General features: G+C 38.8%; 3 non-coding genes across 3 annotated transcripts; all 3 read left to right on the forward strand.

Annotated features, from left to right (window-relative positions):
• The first annotated feature begins 583 nt into the window (after positions 1-583).
• TRNAS-ACU (transfer RNA serine (anticodon ACU)) lies at positions 584-657 on the forward strand. Its single transcript has one exon. It is a non-coding gene; the product is annotated as a tRNA-Ser (tRNA).
• Positions 658-14,795: 14,138 nt separating this feature from the next.
• Positions 14,796-14,959, forward strand: LOC135011554 (U1 spliceosomal RNA). Its single transcript, XR_010210629.1, has one exon. It is a non-coding gene; the product is annotated as a U1 spliceosomal RNA (small nuclear RNA).
• A 152-nt stretch (positions 14,960-15,111) lies between these two features.
• On the forward strand, positions 15,112-15,274 carry LOC135011555 (U1 spliceosomal RNA). Its single transcript, XR_010210630.1, has one exon. It is a non-coding gene; the product is annotated as a U1 spliceosomal RNA (small nuclear RNA).
• Positions 15,275-18,235: the final 2,961 nt, after the last annotated feature.

Genomic DNA, 18,235 nt, shown 5'->3' on the forward strand with positions numbered 1-18,235 from the left:
AAGGAATTAAGAAAATCTTTATTTAAGGGTGAAGATGTTTCTCACAAAATCGTTGCCCCAATGCATCATTGAAATTCAAGCTGGAAAGATGATTTTAATATATCACTTGTACATTTTGTATTGCTCTTCTGGTGACAATGTAGTTTGTTTTTGTCAATTACCCTTTTAATAATAGGGTAAAGAAAATTAAGTGGATTTTTTAAAGAAAACTATACTGTCAATATACTATTAAAACAAATTAAAATGGCAAAAGTTATTGTACTTTAAGTAAAAATAAAAGAGCAAAAATATCAATCCCAGTTTTGATTACTTAAATTAACAAAAAAAAATGCATATAGCAAAGGATAGTTTCAATCTGCCTACCTCTGGGTTATGCTTCCATTGCAGTACTCTGCTGCACATGTAAGTGCAAGAGATCCTGAAGCACTCACTCATCATGGGAAAGTACCAATGTGTTTCTTCGTTGGTTGATGGAAGAAACATCTTACAAAAACTCTCCAGATTATTGACTTTTTAAAGTTTTTCTAGGAAACGTTCTAGATGTATGCTTATTAGCCTTTGTCAGTATGCATTTTTACAAAGTGTCTCTGTGGCGCAATCGGTTAGTGTGTCTGGCTACTAACCAAAATGTTGGTGGTTCAATCCCACCCAGGGACGTAATTGACCTTGTTATCAGATTTTGGTGATCTTTAAGTAGACAAGTCAAAATTTCAAACCCCCTGTTATGGTGTAGGGTACCTGGCCTTCTCTGATGTAATCAGAGTTAGATTTGATTCAGTGATTTTATAAAAACAGATAGGAAGCACAATTTAGCAGTGGGTTGCAGAGAAAAAGAAATATGCTGGCAAAAAAAATCCAATTGAGTGATTAAACAGCTCTTCATTTTCTGGCTTTATTTTTATGCTAACAAATTTCTTCTCTGAAAAGTGTCCACAAAGCCAAGTCTCTGATTAACACCTTTGTAGGGATGGTTTTTCACCTATTACTAAATTAAACTTGCTTCATTGGAAAGGCAGCAAGATGCATCCTCATTTCAATTTCTACTGAAATAATACAGATTAACACCAGGAAACATTAACGCCACTGCATCCTTGCTGCTTTCTCATGTGGAAGTCTGTTTAATGTGAAAACAAGGTGATATCTAATTAGCACACAGGTAAGGAATTAAGAAAATCTTTATTTAAGGGTGAAGATGTTTCTCACAAAATCGTTGCCCCAATGCATCATTGAGATTCAAGCTGGAAAGATGATTTTAATATATCACTTGTACATTTTGTATTGCTCTTCTGGTGACAATGTAGTTTGTTTTTGTCAATTACCCTTTTAATAATAGGGTAAAGAAAATTAAGTGGATTTTTTTAAAGAAAACTATACTGTCAATATACTATTCAAACAAATTAAAATGGTAAAAGTTATTGTACTTCAAGTAAAAATAAAAGAGCAAAAATATCAATCCCAGTTTTGATTACTTAAATTAACAAAAAAAATGCATATAGCAAAGGATAGTTTCAATCTGCCTACCTCTGGGTTATGGGCCCAGCATGCTTCCATTGCAGTACTCTGCTGCACATGTAAGTGCAAGAGATCCTGAAGCACTCACTCATCATGGGAAAGTACCAATGTGTTTCTTCGTTGGTTGATGGAAGAAACATTTTACAAAAACTCTCCAGATTATTGACTTTTTAAAGTTTTTCTAGGAAACGTTCTAGATGTATGCTTATTAGCCTTTGTCAGTATGTACTTTTTGCGAAGTGTCTCTGTGGCGCAATCGGTTAGTGTGTCCGGCTACTAACCAAAAGGTTGGTGGTTCAATCCCAACCAGGGACGTAATTGACCTTATCAGATTTTGGTGATCTTTAAATAGACAAGTCAAAATTTCAAACCCCCTGTTATGATGTAGGGTACCTGGCCTTCTCTGATGTAATCAGAGTTAGAATTGATTCAGTGATTTTATAAAAACAGCTAGGAAGCACAATTTAGCAGTGGGTTGCAGAGAAAAAGAAATATGCTGGCAAAAAAAATCCAATTGAGTGATTAAACAGCTCTTCATTTTCTGGCTTTATTTTTATGCTAACAAATTTGTTCTCTGAAAAGTGTCCACAAAGCCAAGTCTCTGATTAACACCTTTGTAGGGATGGTTTTTCACCTATTACTAAATTAAACTTGCTTCATTGGAAAGGCAGCAAGATGCATCCTCATTTCAATGTCTACTGAAATAATACAGGTTGACACCAGGAAACATTAACGCCACTGCATCCTTGCTGCTTTCTCATGTAGAAGTCTGTTTAATGTGAAAACAAGGTGATATCTAATTAGCACACAGGTAAGGAATTAAGAAAATCTTTATTTAAGGGTGAAGATGTTTCTCACAAAATCGTTGCCCCAATGCATCATTGAAATTCAAGCTGGAAAGATGATTTTAATATATCACTTGTACATTTTGTATTGCTCTTCTGGTGACAATGTAGTTTGTTTTTGTCAATTACCCTTTTAATAATAGGGTAAAGAAAATTAAGTGGATTTTTTAAAGAAAACTATACTGTCAATATACTATTAAAACAAATTAAAATGGTAAAAGTTATTGTACTTTAAGTAAAAATAAAAGAGCCAAAATATCAATCCCAGTTTTGATTACTTAAATTAACAAAAAAAAATGCATATAGCAAAGGATAGTTTCAATCTGCCTACCTCTGGGTTATGGGCTCAGCATGCTTCCATTGCAGTACTCTGCTGCACATGTAAGTGCAAGAGATCCTGAAGCACTCAGTCATCATGGGAAAGTACCAATGTGTTTCTTCGTTGGTTGATGGAAGAAACATCTTACAACAACTCTCCAGATTATTGACTTTTTAAAGTTTTTCTAGGAAACGTTCTAGATGTATGCCTTTGTCAGTAGGTACTTTTTGCAAAGTGTCTCTGTGGCGCAATCGGTTAGTGTGTCCAGCTACTAACCAAAAGGTTGGTGGTTCAATCCCACCCAGGGACGTAATTGACCTTGTTATCAGATTTTGGTGATCTTTAAGTAGACAAGTCAAAATTTCAAACCCCCTGTTATGGTGTAGGGTACCTGGCCTTCTCTGATGTAATCAGAGTTAGATTTGATTCATTGATTTTATAAAAACAGCTAGGAAGCACAATTTAGCAGTGGGTTGCAGAGAAAAATAAATATGCTGGCAAAAAAAATCCAATTGAGTGATTAAACAGCTCTTTATTTTCTGGCTTTATTTTTATGCTAACAAATTTGTTCTCTGAAAAGTGTCCACAAAGCCAAGTCTCTGATTAACACCTTTGTAGGGATGGTTTTTCACCTATTACTAAATTAAACTTGCTTTATTGGAAAGGCAGCAAGATGCATCCTCATTTCAATGTCTACTGAAATAACACAGTTTGACACCAGGAAACATTAACGCCACTGCATCCTTGCTGCTTTCTCATGTGGAAGTCTGTTTAATGTGAAAACAAGGTGATATCTAATTAGCACACAGGTAAGGAATTAAGAAAATCTTTATTTAAGGGTGAAGATGTTTCTCACAAAATCGTTGCCCCAATGCATCATTGAAATTCAAGCTGGAAAGATGATTTTAATATATCACTTGTACATTTTGTATTGCTCTTCTGGTGACAATGTAGTTTGTTTTTGTCAATTACCCTTTTAATAATAGGGTAAAGAAAATTAAGTGGATTTTTTTAAAGAAAACTATACTGTCAATATACTATTCAAACAAATTAAAATGGTAAAAGTTATTGTACTTCAAGTAAAAATAAAAGAGCAAAAATATCAATCCCAGTTTTGATTACTTAAATTAACAAAAAAAATGCATATAGCAAAGGGTAGTTTCAATCTGCCTACCTCTGGGTTATGGGCCCAGCATGCTTCCATTGCAGTACTCTGCTGCACATGTAAGTGCAAGAGATCCTGAAGCACTCACTCATCATGGGAAAGTACCAATGTGTTTCTTCGTTGGTTGATGGAAGAAACATTTTACAAAAACTCTCCAGATTATTGACTTTTTAAAGTTTTTCTAGGAAACGTTCTAGATGTATGCTTATTAGCCTTTGTCAGTATGTACTTTTTGCGAAGTGTCTCTGTGGCGCAATCGGTTAGTGTGTCCGGCTACTAACTAAAAGGTTGGTGGTTCAATCCCAACCAGGGACGTAATTGACCTTATCAGATTTTGGTGATCTTTAAGTAGACAAGTCAAAATTTCAAACCCCCTGTTATGATGTAGGGTACCTGGCCTTCTCTGATGTAATCAGAGTTAGAATTGATTCAGTGATTTTATAAAAACAGCTAGGAAGCACAATTTAGCAGTGGGTTGCAGAGAAAAAGAAATATGCTGGCAAAAAAAATCCAATTGAGTGATTAAAAAGCTCTTCATTTTCTGGCTTTATTTTTATGCTAACAAATTTGTTCTCTGAAAAGTGTCCACAAAGCCAAGTCTCTGATTAACACCTTTGTAGGGATGGTTTTTCACCTATTACTAAATTAAACTTGCTTCATTGGAAAGGCAGCAAGATGCATCCTCATTTCAATGTCTACTGAAATAATACAGGTTGACACCAGGAAACATTAACGCCACTGCATCCTTGCTGCTTTCTCATGTAGAAGTCTGTTTAATGTGAAAACAAGGTGATATCTAATTAGCACACAGGTAAGGAATTAAGAAAATCTTTATTTAAGGGTGAAGATGTTTCTCACAAAATCGTTGCCCCAATGCATCATTGAGATTCAAGCTGGAAAGATGATTTTAATATATCACTTGTACATTTTGTATTGCTCTTCTGGTGACAATGTAGTTTGTTTTTGTCAATTACCCTTTTAATAATAGGGTAAAGAAAATTAAGTGGATTTTTTTAAAGAAAACTATACTGTCAATATACTATTCAAACAAATTAAAATGGTAAAAGTTATTGTACTTCAAGTAAAAATAAAAGAGCAAAAATATCAATCCCAGTTTTGATTACTTAAATTAACAAAAAAAATGCATATAGCAAAGGATAGTTTCAATCTGCCTACCTCTGGGTTATGGGCCCAGCATGCTTCCATTGCAGTACTCTGCTGCACATGTAAGTGCAAGAGATCCTGAAGCACTCACTCATCATGGGAAAGTACCAATGTGTTTCTTCGTTGGTTGATGGAAGAAACATTTTACAAAAACTCTCCAGATTATTGACTTTTTAAAGTTTTTCTAGGAAACGTTCTAGATGTATGCTTATTAGCCTTTGTCAGTATGTACTTTTTGCGAAGTGTCTCTGTGGCGCAATCGGTTAGTGTGTCTGGCTACTAACCAAAAGGTTGGTGGTTCAATCCCAACCAGGGACGTAATTGACCTTATCAGATTTTGGTGATCTTTAAGTAGACAAGTCAAAATTTCAAACCCCCTGTTATGATGTAGGGTACCTGGCCTTCTCTGATGTAATCAGAGTTAGAATTGATTCAGTGATTTTATAAAAACAGCTAGGAAGCACAATTTAGCAGTGGGTTGCAGAGAAAAAGAAATATGCTGGCAAAAAAAATCCAATTGAGTGATTAAACAGCTCTTCATTTTCTGGCTTTATTTTTATGCTAACAAATTTGTTCTCTGAAAAGTGTCCACAAAGCCAAGTCTCTGATTAACACCTTTGTAGGGATGGTTTTTCACCTATTACTAAATTAAACTTGCTTCATTGGAAAGGCAGCAAGATGCATCCTCATTTCAATGTCTACTGAAATAATACAGGTTGACACCAGGAAACATTAACGCCACTGCATCCTTGCTGCTTTCTCATGTAGAAGTCTGTTTAATGTGAAAACAAGGTGATATCTAATTAGCACACAGGTAAGGAATTAAGAAAATCTTTATTTAAGGGTGAAGATGTTTCTCACAAAATCGTTGCCCCAATGCATCATTGAAATTCAAGCTGGAAATATGATTTTAATATATCACTTGTACATTTTGTATTGCTCTTCTGGTGACAATGTAGTTTGTTTTTGTCAATTACCCTTTTAATAATAGGGTAAAGAAAATTAAGTGGATTTTTTAAAGAAAACTATACTGTCAATATACTATTAAAACAAATTAAAATGGTAAAAGTTATTGTACTTTAAGTAATAATAAAAGAGCAAAAATATCAATCCCAGTTTTGATTACTTAAATTAACAAAAAAAAATGCATATAGCAAAGGATAGTTTCAATCTGCCTACCTCTGGGTTATGGGCCCAGCATGCTTCCATTGCAGTACTCTGCTGCACATGTAAGTGCAAGAGATCCTGAAGCACTCACTCATCATGGGAAAGTACCAATGTGTTTCTTCATTGGTTGATGGAAGAAACATCTTACAAAAACTCTCCAGATTATTGACTTTTTAAAGTTTTTCTAGGAAACGTTCTAGATGTATGCTTATTAGACTTTGTCAGTACGTACTTTTTGCAAAGTGTCTCTGTGGCGCAATCGGTTAGTGTGTCCGGCTACTAACCAAAAGGTTGGTGGTTCAATCCCAACCAGGGACGTAATTGACCTTGTTATCAGATTTTGGTGATCTTTAAGTAGACAAGTCAAAATTTCAAACCCCCTGTTATGGTGTAGGGTACCTGGCCTTCTCTGATGTAATCAGAGTAAGATTTGATTCAGTGATTTTATAAAAACAGCTAGGAAGCACAATTTAGCAGTGGGTTGCAGAGAAAAAGAAATATGCTGCCAAAAAAAATCCAATTGAGTGATTAAACAGCTCTTCATTTTCTGGCTTTATTTTTATGCTAACAAATTTGTTCTTTGAAAAGTGTCCACAAAGCCAAGTCTCTGATTAACACCTTTGTAGGGATGGTTTTTCACCTATTACTAAATTAAATTTGCTTCATTGGAAAGGCAGCAAGATGCATCCTCATTTCAATGTCTACTGAAATAATACGGGTTGACACCAGGAAACATTAACGCCACTGCATCCTTGCTGCTTTCTCATGTAGAAGTCTGTTTAATGTGAAAACAAGGTGATATCTAATTAGCACACAGGTAAGGAATTAAGAAAATCTTTATTTAAGGGTGAAGATGTTTCTCACAAAATCGTTGCCCCAATGCATCATTGAAATTCAAGCTGGAAAGATGATTTTAATATATCACTTGTACATTTTGTATTGCTCTTCTGGTGACAATGTAGTTTGTTTTTGTCAATTACCCTTTTAATAATAGGGTAAAGAAAATTAAGTGGATTTTTTAAAGAAAACTATACTGTCAATATACTCTTAAAACAAATTAAAATGGTAAAAGTTATTGTACTTTAAGTAAAAATAAAAGAGCCAAAATATCAATCCCAGTTTTGATTACTTAAATTAACAAAAAAAAATGCATATAGCAAAGGATAGTTTCAATCTGCCTACCTCTGGGTTATGGGCTCAGCATGCTTCCATTGCAGTACTCTGCTGCACATGTAAGTGCAAGAGATCCTGAAGCACTCAGTCATCATGGGAAAGTACCAATGTGTTTCTTCGTTGGTTGATGGAAGAAACATCTTACAACAACTCTCCAGATTATTGACTTTTTAAAGTTTTTCTAGGAAACGTTCTAGATGTATGCCTTTGTCAGTAGGTACTTTTTGCAAAGTGTCTCTGTGGCGCAATCGGTTAGTGTGTCAAGCTACTAACCAAAAGGTTGGTGGTTCAATCCCACCCAGGGACGTAATTGACCTTGTTATCAGATTTTGGTGATCTTTAAGTAGACAAGTCAAAATTTCAAACCCCCTGTTATGGTGTAGGGTACCTGGCCTTCTCTGATGTAATCAGAGTTAGATTTGATTCATTGATTTTATAAAAACAGCTAGGAAGCACAATTTAGCAGTGGGTTGCAGAGAAAAATAAATATGCTGGCAAAAAAAATCCAATTGAGTGATTAAACAGCTCTTTATTTTCTGGCTTTATTTTTATGCTAACAAATTTGTTCTCTGAAAAGTGTCCACAAAGCCAAGTCTCTGATTAACACCTTTGTAGGGATGGTTTTTCACCTATTACTAAATTAAACTTGCTTCATTGGAAAGGCAGCAAGATGCATCCTCATTGCAATGTCTACTGAAATAACACAGGTTGACACCAGGAAACATTAACGCCACTGCATCCTTGCTGCTTTCTCATGTGGAAGTCTGTTTAATGTGAAAACAAGGTGATATCTAATTAGCACACAGGTAAGGAATTAAGAAAATCTTTATTTAAGGGTGAAGATGTTTCTCACAAAATCGTTGCCCCAATGCATCATTGAAATTCAAGCTGGAAAGATGATTTTAATATATCACTTGTACATTTTGTATTGCTCTTCTGGTGACAATGTAGTTTGTTTTTGTCAATTACCCTTTTAATAATAGGGTAAAGAAAATTAAGTGGATTTTTTTAAAGAAAACTATACTGTCAATATACTATTCAAACAAATTAAAATGGTAAAAGTTATTGTACTTCAAGTAAAAATAAAAGAGCAAAAATATCAATCCCAGTTTTGATTACTTAAATTAACAAAAAAAATGCATATAGCAAAGGGTAGTTTCAATCTGCCTACCTCTGGGTTATGGGCCCAGCATGCTTCCATTGCAGTACTCTGCTGCACATGTAAGTGCAAGAGATCCTGAAGCACTCACTCATCATGGGAAAGTACCAATGTGTTTCTTCGTTGGTTGATGGAAGAAACATTTTACAAAAACTCTCCAGATTATTGACTTTTTAAAGTTTTTCTAGGAAACTTTCTAGATGTATGCTTATTAGCCTTTGTCAGTATGTACTTTTTGCGAAGTGTCTCTGTGGCGCAATCGGTTAGTGTGTCCGGCTACTAACCAAAAGGTTGGTGGTTCAATCCCAACCAGGGACGTAATTGACCTTATCAGATTTTGGTGATCTTTAAGTAGACAAGTCAAAATTTCAAACCCCCTGTTATGATGTAGGGTACCTGGCCTTCTCTGATGTAATCAGAGTTAGAATTGATTCAGTGATTTTATAAAAACAGCTAGGAAGCACAATTTAGCAGTGGGTTGCAGAGAAAAAGAAATATGCTGGCAAAAAAAATCCAATTGAGTGATTAAACAGCTCTTCATTTTCTGGCTTTATTTTTATGCTAACAAATTTGTTCTCTGAAAAGTGTCCACAAAGCCAAGTCTCTGATTAACACCTTTGTAGGGATGGTTTTTCACCTATTACTAAATTAAACTTGCTTCATTGGAAAGGCAGCAAGATGCATCCTCATTTCAATGTCTACTGAAATAATACAGGTTGACACCAGGAAACATTAACGCCACTGTATCCTTGCTGCTTTCTCATGTAGAAGTCTGTTTAATGTGAAAACAAGGTGATATCTAATTAGCACACAGGTAAGGAATTAAGAAAATCTTTATTTAAGGGTGAAGATGTTTCTCACAAAATCGTTGCCCCAATGCATCATTGAAATTCAAGCTGGAAAGATGATTTTAATATATCACTTGTACATTTTGTATTGCTCTTCTGGTGACAATGTAGTTTGTTTTTGTCAATTACCATTTTAATAATAGGGTAAAGAAAATTAAGTGGATTTTTGAAAGAAAACAATACTGTCAATATACTATTAAAACAAATTAAAATGGTAAAAGTTATTGTACTTTAAGTAAAAATAAAAGAGCCGAAATATCAATCCCAGTTTTGGATTACTTTAATTACCAAAAAAAAAATGCATATAGCAAAGGATAGTTTCAATCTGCCTACCGCTGGGTTATGGGCCCAGCATGCTTCCATTGCTGTACTCTGCTGCACATGTAAGTGCAAGAGATCCTGAAGCACTCACTCATCATGGGAAAGTACCAATGTGTTTCTTCGTTGGTTGATGGAAGAAACATCTTACAAAAACTCTCCAGATTATTGACTTTTTAAAGTTTTTCTAGGAAACGTTTTAGATGAATGCTTATTAGCCTTTGTCAGTATGGACTTTTGCAAAGTGTCTCTGTGGCGCAATCAGTTAGTGTGCACGGCTATTAACCAAAAGGTTGGTGGTTCAAACCCACCCAGGGACGTAATTGACCTTGTTATCAGATTTTGGTGATCTTTAAGTAGACAAGTCAAAATTTCAAACCCCCTCTTATGGTGTAGGGTACCTGGCCTTCTCTGATGTAATCAGATTTGATTCAGTGATTTTATAAAAACAGCTAGGAAGCACAATTTAGCAGTGGGTTGAAGAGAAAAAGAAATATGCTGGCAAAAGAATCCAATTGGGAGATTAAACAGCTCTTTATTTTCTGGCTTTATTTTTATGCTAACAAATTTGTTCTCTGAAAAGTGTCCACAAAGCCAAGTCTCTGATTAACACCTTTGTAGGGATGGTTTTTCACCTATTACTAAATTAAACTTGCTTCATTGGAAAGGCAGCAAGATGCATCCTCATTTCAATGTCTACTGAAATAATACAGGTTGACACCAGGAAACATTAACGCCACTGCATCCTTGCTGCTTTCTCATGTGGAAGTCTGTTTAATGTGAAAACAAGGTGATATCTAATTAGCACACAGGTAAGGAATTAAGAAAATCTTTATTTAAGGGTGAAGATGTTTCTCACAAAATCGTTGCCCCAATGCATCATTGAAATTCAAGCTGGAAAGATGATTTTAATATATCACTTGTACATTTTGTATTGCTCTTCTGGTGACAATGTAGTTTGTTTTTGTCAATTACCCTTTTAATAATAGGGTAAAGAAAATTAAGTGGATTTTTTAAAGAAAACTATACTGTCAATATACTATTAAAACAAATTAAAATGGTAAAAGTTATTGTACTTTAAGTAAAAATAAAAGAGCAAAAATATCAATCCCAGTTTTGATTACTTAAATTAACAAAAAAAAATGCATATAGCAAAGGATAGTTTCAATCTGCCTACCTCTGGGTTATGGGCCCAGCATGCTTCCATTGCAGTACTCTGCTGCACATGTAAGTGCAAGAGATCCTGAAGCACTCACTCATCATGGGAAAGTACCAATGTGTTTCTTCGTTGGTGGATGGAAGAAACATCTTACAAAAACTCTCCAGATTATTGACTTTTTAAAGTTTTTCTAGGAAACGTTTTAGATGAATGCTTATTAGCCTTTGTCAGTATGTACTTTTGCAAAGTGTCTCTGTGGCGCAATCAGTTAGTGTGTACGGCTATAAACCAAAAGGTTGGTGGTTCAATCCCACCCAGGGATGTAATTGACCTTGTTATCAGATTTTGGTGATCTTTAAGTAGACAAGTCAAAATTTCAAACCCTCTCTTATGGTGTAGGGTACCTGGCCTTCTCTGATGTAATCAGAGTTAGATTTGATTCAGTGATTTTATAAAAACAGCTAGGTAGCACAATTTAGCAGTGGGTTGCAGAGAAAAAGAAATATGCTGGCAAAAAAATCCAATTGAGTGATTAAACAGCTCTTCATTTTCTGGCTTTATTTTTATGCTAACAAATTTGTTCTCTGAAAAGTGTCCACAAAGCCAAGTCTCTGATTAACACCTTTGTAGGGATGGTTTTTCACCTATTACTAAATTAAATTTGCTTCATTGGAAAGGCAGCAAGATGCATCCTCATTTCAATGTCTACTGAAATAATACGGGTTGACACCACGAAACATTAACGCCACTGCATCCTTGCTGCTTTCTCATGTGGAAGTCTGTTTAATGTGAAAACAAGGTGATATCTAATTAGCACACAGGTAAGGAATTAAGAAAATCTTTATTTAAGGGTGAAGATGTTGCTAACAAAATCGTTGCCCCAATGCATCATTGAAATTCAAGCTGGAAAGATGATTTTAATATATCACGTGTACATTTTGTATTGCTCTTCTGGTGACAATGTAGTTTGTTTTTGTCAATTACCATTTTAATAATAGGGTAAAGAAAATAAAGTGGATTTTTGAAAGAAAACAATACTGTCAATATACTATTAAAACAAATTAAAATGGTAAAAGTTATTGTACTTTAAGTAAAAATAAAAGAACCAAAATATCAATCCCAGTTTTGGATTACTTTAATTAACAAAAAAAAATGCATATAGCAGAGGATAGTTTCAATCTGCCTACCTCTGGGTTATGGGCCCAGCATGCTTCCATTGCAGTACTCTGCTGCACATGTAAGTGCAAGAGAACCTGAAGCACTCACTCATCATGGAAAAGTACCAATGTGTTTCTTCGTTGGTTGATGGAAGAAACATCTTACAAAAACTCTCCAGATTATTGACTTTTTAAAGTTTTTCTAGGAAACGTTCTAGATAAATGCTTATTAGCCTTTGTCAGTATGTACTTTTTGCAAAGTGTCTCTGTGGCGCAATCGGTTAGTGTGTTCGGCTATTAACCAAAAGGTTGGTGGTTCAATCCCACCCAGGGACGTAATTGACCTTGTGATCAGATTTTCCAGCGTGTTTTGTTTGCGCCTTTGCAAATGTCTTACATCGACAAACTTATTTAGTACTATTTTGCAAATAGGGTTAAATTGTTGCAACATTGTGTTCCCTAATTGCTTGATTTTTTAAATGCAACAATTGATAAAGACACCTGATAACTGCTCTGTGGAGTCTTATTTTGCGTCTACTTCTTATCTACATTTAATTCCCTACCTCTAATCAAGGCATTTTTAAATGCTGGGGTCTGCCAGGACGTGAGGCCTACCTAGACTTTAGATCTGAATTTGAATGTACTTGTGAACTAACTTAATTTCCTACTTCTAAATTCATTCCTAAATTCACTACTTACATGAATCCTGTAGTTGGGCATTTTGGGACTTCGATTGTGGGCATTGTTTTGTGTCCAGACCAGCAGCAGGTGGTGTGCATTTGCTGGAAAGGCATCGAAGACCTCCGATATGCTGCATCTCCTGATGTGTGTCTACCTCAAGTGACTGTCAGCAAATGCCTGCTAGATACCCCATTCCAAGCTGATTGTGACATCACGGAACATGCATCATAGAACAGGCATGCTAGAACATGGGTCTTCAACCTGCGACCCTCCAGCTGCTGTGGAACTACACATCCCAGCATGCCCTGCCTCAGTTTTAGCATACCTTAATAGCAAAACTGTGGCAGGGCATGCTGGGATGTGTAGTTTCACAGCAGCTGGAGGGCCACAGGATGAAGACCCATGTGCTAGAGCCAAGCCGCAGGTACATTGAATGCTAGCAAGCTGAATGTTTAAATCCTTTTTGTTCCGCAGCATTCCAATGCGGAAGATTCCATGGAACCAGAGATTATTCCATTGAGAAGGACATGCTGCCTGGATGACTGCACTGTGCAAATTAAGTCACGGAGCCAGTTGGCTTGTGGGTGGCTCTGGTGACTGGGTGGTTGGGTGGGCGGTGTGTCGGAGGTGGAGCACATGCAAATGAATGTGTATCATCCAGCTAGTGAGAGTGAAAACTCATGCAGGAGTGTGCCTGCTTGTCAGTGGGTTATGCACCTTGCCAGACGTCAAATCTACATGGAGCAGCTGGAGGGGACAAGAGCAGGTTTGCAAAATATAGATAGAAGAGCATATATGCTGGCACATTCTCCATGATTGTGTCAGCTTATGTTTTGGTGCACTGCACTTTCCTCCACTAAGTTTTAGCTATTTTGGTTAAACGCAAGTGTAGTTGCTTCTCGCCCTTTTGGCTGTGATCTTGTATCGTGGTTGAAGAGTCTGCTGGAGGGATTGTTTTCTTCATTGGCGAGAGACTGAAGATATTCCAGGATGGAAGGCTTGGGAACACTATCCGTTTTTAAGTTGTGGAAGAGTTGAAAGACCGGATTGGACTACATTCTATAGTAAAGGATATCTTTGTATTTATTGATCCTCCCTTTATATGTGTCTGTCTTTCAATAAAGCTTCGGGCTTGTGATTCCCTCACCCTCTTACACTCCACACCCATAGCCTTATTAACTGTTGTATTATTGTATTCCATTGAGAAGGACATGCTGCCTGGATGACTACACTGTGCAAATTAAATCACGGAGCCAGTTGGCTTGTGGGTGGCTCTGGTCACTGGGTGGTTGGGTGGGTGGTGTGTCGGAGGTGGAGCACATGCAAATGATTGTGTATCATCCAGCTAGTGAGAGAGAAAACTCATGCAGGAGTGTGCCTGCTTGTCAGTGGGTTATGCACCTTTCCAGACGTCAAATCTACATGGAGCAGCTGGAGAGGACAAGAGCAGGTTTGCAAAATATAGACAGAAGAGCTCTCCAGCCTAGTTTGCTGTCTGTTTCCACTTCTCTTTTCTTGAGCCGCTCCCTTCTATGCCCTTGCGCACTATCCTGACTTCTCCCATCTGCTTACATTGTGCCTTCCAACGCACAATGCGAACTACAGGTAGTGCTGCAGGGCCCACACCCTTTTACTTGCCATACAGAGCAGCTCTGGAGCTGTTACAGTGCCCAGCTTCTGCAAGAAATCAGCTTGAATGCTTCAGGGGCTGGGGCATAGCCAACATGAGCCCCACACCGAAGGAGGGTGGAGGTGTTTAATGCGAACTAGGGGTCATCCAAGCGCCACAAAAGGCCGCCATGCCCTGCATGCCCCTTTTCTCTTTTCATATGCAGACGAGGGCTGAAGCCAACTTTGACCCACTGCTTGGATGACATCACCATATGCAAATCCATCTGCTGCAGGCCTTCCCCCTGGAATGCTTGCACTAGTTGTTGCATTTGGTTTGTTGTTTGGGGGTGCTTCAGTATTAGGCAGCCTTCTGCCCTCCCATGTTCATCTGAAAATATGTGTTCTCCCTGCAGTTGTTGTCCCCAGATGAGAGTTCCCTTGTGCTGCCTCAGTTGAATCTTCTTTACTTGACAGAGATGTGCCTGAGCAGCGGCCCTCCCTAGCCCTATCCCAAATCATACTTATTTTGCATAGGAGATATCATGGTAATGAAGACTGTTATCCCAGGGTGAGGTTCATTCATTGCATTCTGGGTATGCTGACCCCTGTGATTTCCCCAAATGTGGGAAACTCGACTTCATTATTTGTGGTAGTGGGGGACTGTGTTTGTGCTTTCCTCTGGTCAGCTCTGGTAAAAGTCAGATTTATTTGTCTCAGATCTTCCTCTAGCCTTGTTCTTCTTTCGAGAGTTCCCTTGTGCTGACTCAGTTGGATCTCCTTCACTTGACAGGGAAGTGCCCGAGCAGCGACCCTACCCAGCTCTAGCCCAACTCCTACTTACCTGCCAGGTGAGATACTATGATCATGAAGGTGCTTCTCCCAGGGCAAGGCTCACCCATTGCACTCTGGGTGTGCTGCTCTTGCGATTTCCCCAAATGTGGGAAACTTGACTGCATAATTTGTGTTTCCCCTGGTCGGCTCTCGTATAATTCAGATCTCTTTGTCTCAGGTCTCTCTCCAGCCTAGTTTGCTGTCTGTTTCCACTTCTCTTTTCTTGAGCCGCTCCCTTCTATGCCCTTGTGCACTATCCCAGGATAATTATTGTAGCTGGTCTGCGGGTAACAGCTCTCAGATCCACTTCTAGAAAAAATGCAACAATGTAATTTGAGTGACAAACTGCAGAGATGAACCCTTTCTGTGACTGCTGCACAGGGATAACACAAACTCTATTCATAGGGCTGACTTCACTTAGGGGAGATGTTCTCGCCCCGCAAAGAAGTGCGAGTATATACCGCACTTACGGTACCATTGGATTTACAGATATTTTCTTGCAATACACTATGGGGGTCATTCTGAGTTGATTGCTCGCTAGCAGTTTTTAGCAGCCTTAAAACGGTGGAGTTAACATATCTCACGTGGAAGGTGGTCATGTTATTAGCCTTGGCTTCGGCTAGGCGAGTGTCGGAATTAGCGGCTTTGTCACATAAAAGCCCATATTTGGTGTTCCATGTGGATAGAGCGGAATTGCGGACCCATCCTCAATTCCTACCAAAAGTGGTCTCATCTTTTCATATGAACCAACCTATTGTGGTGCCTTTGGCTACGCGTGACTTGGAGGATTCCGAGTTACTTGATGTGGTCAGGGCTTTGAAAATTTACGTGGCCAGGACGGCTAGAGTCAGGAAAACTGAAGCGCTGTTTGTCCTGTATGCAACCAACAAGATTGGTGCCCCTGCTTCAAAGCAGGCTATTGCTCGCTGGATTTGTAACACGATTCAGCAAGCGCATTCTATGGCTGGATTGCAGTTACCGAAATCGGTCTAGGCCCATTCCACGAGGAAAGTGGGCTCTTCTTGGGCGGCTGCCCGAGGGGTCTCGGCACTACAGCTGTGTCAAGCTGCTACTTGGTCAGGTTCAAACACCTTTTCAAAATACTATAAGTTTGATACCCTGGCTGAGGAGGAACTCATGTTTGCTCAATCGGTGCTGCAGAGTCATCCGCACTCTCCCGCCCGTTTTGGAGCTTTGGTATAATCCCCATGTTCCTTACGGAGTCCCCAGCATCCTCTAGGACGTTAGAGAAAATAAGATTTTAAACCTACCGGTAAATCTTTTTCTCGTAGTCCGTAGAGGATGCTGGGCGCCCGTCCCAACTGCGGACTACTTCTGCAATACTTGTATATAGTTATTGCTTCAATAAGGGTTATGTTATAGTTGCATCGGTCCTGCACTGATGCTGCAGTATGTTGTTTTTTCGTACTTATAACTGGGTAGTTTATCACAAGTTATACGGTGTGATTGGTGTGGCTGGTATGAATCTTGCCCTGGATTAACAAAATCCTTTCCTCATACTGTCAGTCTCCTCTGGGCACAGTTTCTCTAACTGTGGCATAGAGGCGCATAGAGGGAGGAGCCAGTGCACACCCAGAACTAAAGTCTTTCTTAAAGTGCCCATGTCTCCTGCGGAGCCCGTCTATCCCCATGGTCCTTACGGAGTCCCCAGCACCCTCTACGGACTACGAGAAAAAGATTTACCGTAGGTTTAAAATCTTATTTTCTACTTTATTCTTTTCTATCCTAGTTTATTACGACCAACTCTCATCCAAGGAGTTTGATATTCTACTACCTGCATGCAATTTAAATTGCTTAAATTGTTTATATGGTTGATTTGTCCTTCACAACCCATAATCTGCAACTTGGATGTACTTGTGTCATTGAAAATCTTATAATAAAAATGTTTATATATTGAAAAAAAAAGTTATAAGACATATGCATTCAATATTTGAAGAAACAAAATAAAATAAAGCTATGTATTGGGTTTCACTAACAAGCACATTGGAAGACTTGACTACTGTTAAAAGACATGTATTACATGGTATAGAGCCACAAACCACAATGTAGTAAAATAAAAACAAACTTACATGTGTATCAAACCTATGTGAGGCTTACATTGATAGTGCAAGATCAACACTCTATCAACTGTGCAAACTAGACTGCACATAAATGCCATAAAATTTATCTGAGATTTTAGTAAATAAGGCCCGTTGCTGTCCGGTTCACACAGCCGTCACGCCCCGCCCCCATACGGTCCGGTCATGTCTGCGTTGTCCTGACTGTGCCCCCAAAATGGCGGCACAACGCCGCTGGCCCGACTCCTCCTGTCCAGTGACCGCCTCTGCCTGTCAATCAGGCAGAGGCGCTCACAGGGCAGAGATGCTGATCGCATCCTGGCATGTGCCGGTGCACTGTGGCACCAGCACACACGCACTTCAGACCTGATCTCCTGTTGTGTGAATATGCACAGCAGGGATCAGGTCTTAATTAGGCCCTATATACAGCTGTCAGTGAAGCAGTAATGTGCTGATGTCAGTGAAGCAGTGATGTGCTGCTGTCAGCGAGGCAGTGATGTGCTGCTGTCAGCGAGGCAGGGATGTGCTGCTATAAGTGAGGCAGGGATGTGCTGCCGTCAATGAGGCAGGGATGTGCTGCCGTCAATGTTGCAGGGATGTGTTGCTGTCAACGTTGCAGGGATGTGCTGCTGTCAGTGAAGCAGGAATGTGCTGCTGCAGTGAGGCAGAGATATGCTGCCCACTATCTCCCTATCACCCCTGCCTGAGTCACACACTTTCCCTGTCACCCCTGCCTCAGTTACCCACTATCTCCCAGTCACCGCTGCCTCAGTCAACCACTATACCTGCGACCCCTGCCTCAGTCACCCACTATCCCTGTCACCCCTGCCTCAGTCACCCACTGTCACCCTATCACCCCTGCTTCAGTCACCCACTATCCCTGTCAACCCTGCCTCAGTCTCTTACTGTCCCTGTCACCCCTGCCACAGTCATCCACTATCTCCCTATCATCCCTGCCTTATTCATTTATTATCCCTGTCACCCACTTTCTTCCCATACTTACCCAACCCCTTCCTATCACCCCTCCCTCAGTAACCCACTATCTCCC

Source organism: Pseudophryne corroboree, unplaced genomic scaffold (genome assembly GCF_028390025.1).
Source record: "Pseudophryne corroboree isolate aPseCor3 unplaced genomic scaffold, aPseCor3.hap2 scaffold_2486, whole genome shotgun sequence".
Taxonomy (NCBI): Eukaryota; Metazoa; Chordata; class Amphibia; order Anura; family Myobatrachidae; genus Pseudophryne; species Pseudophryne corroboree.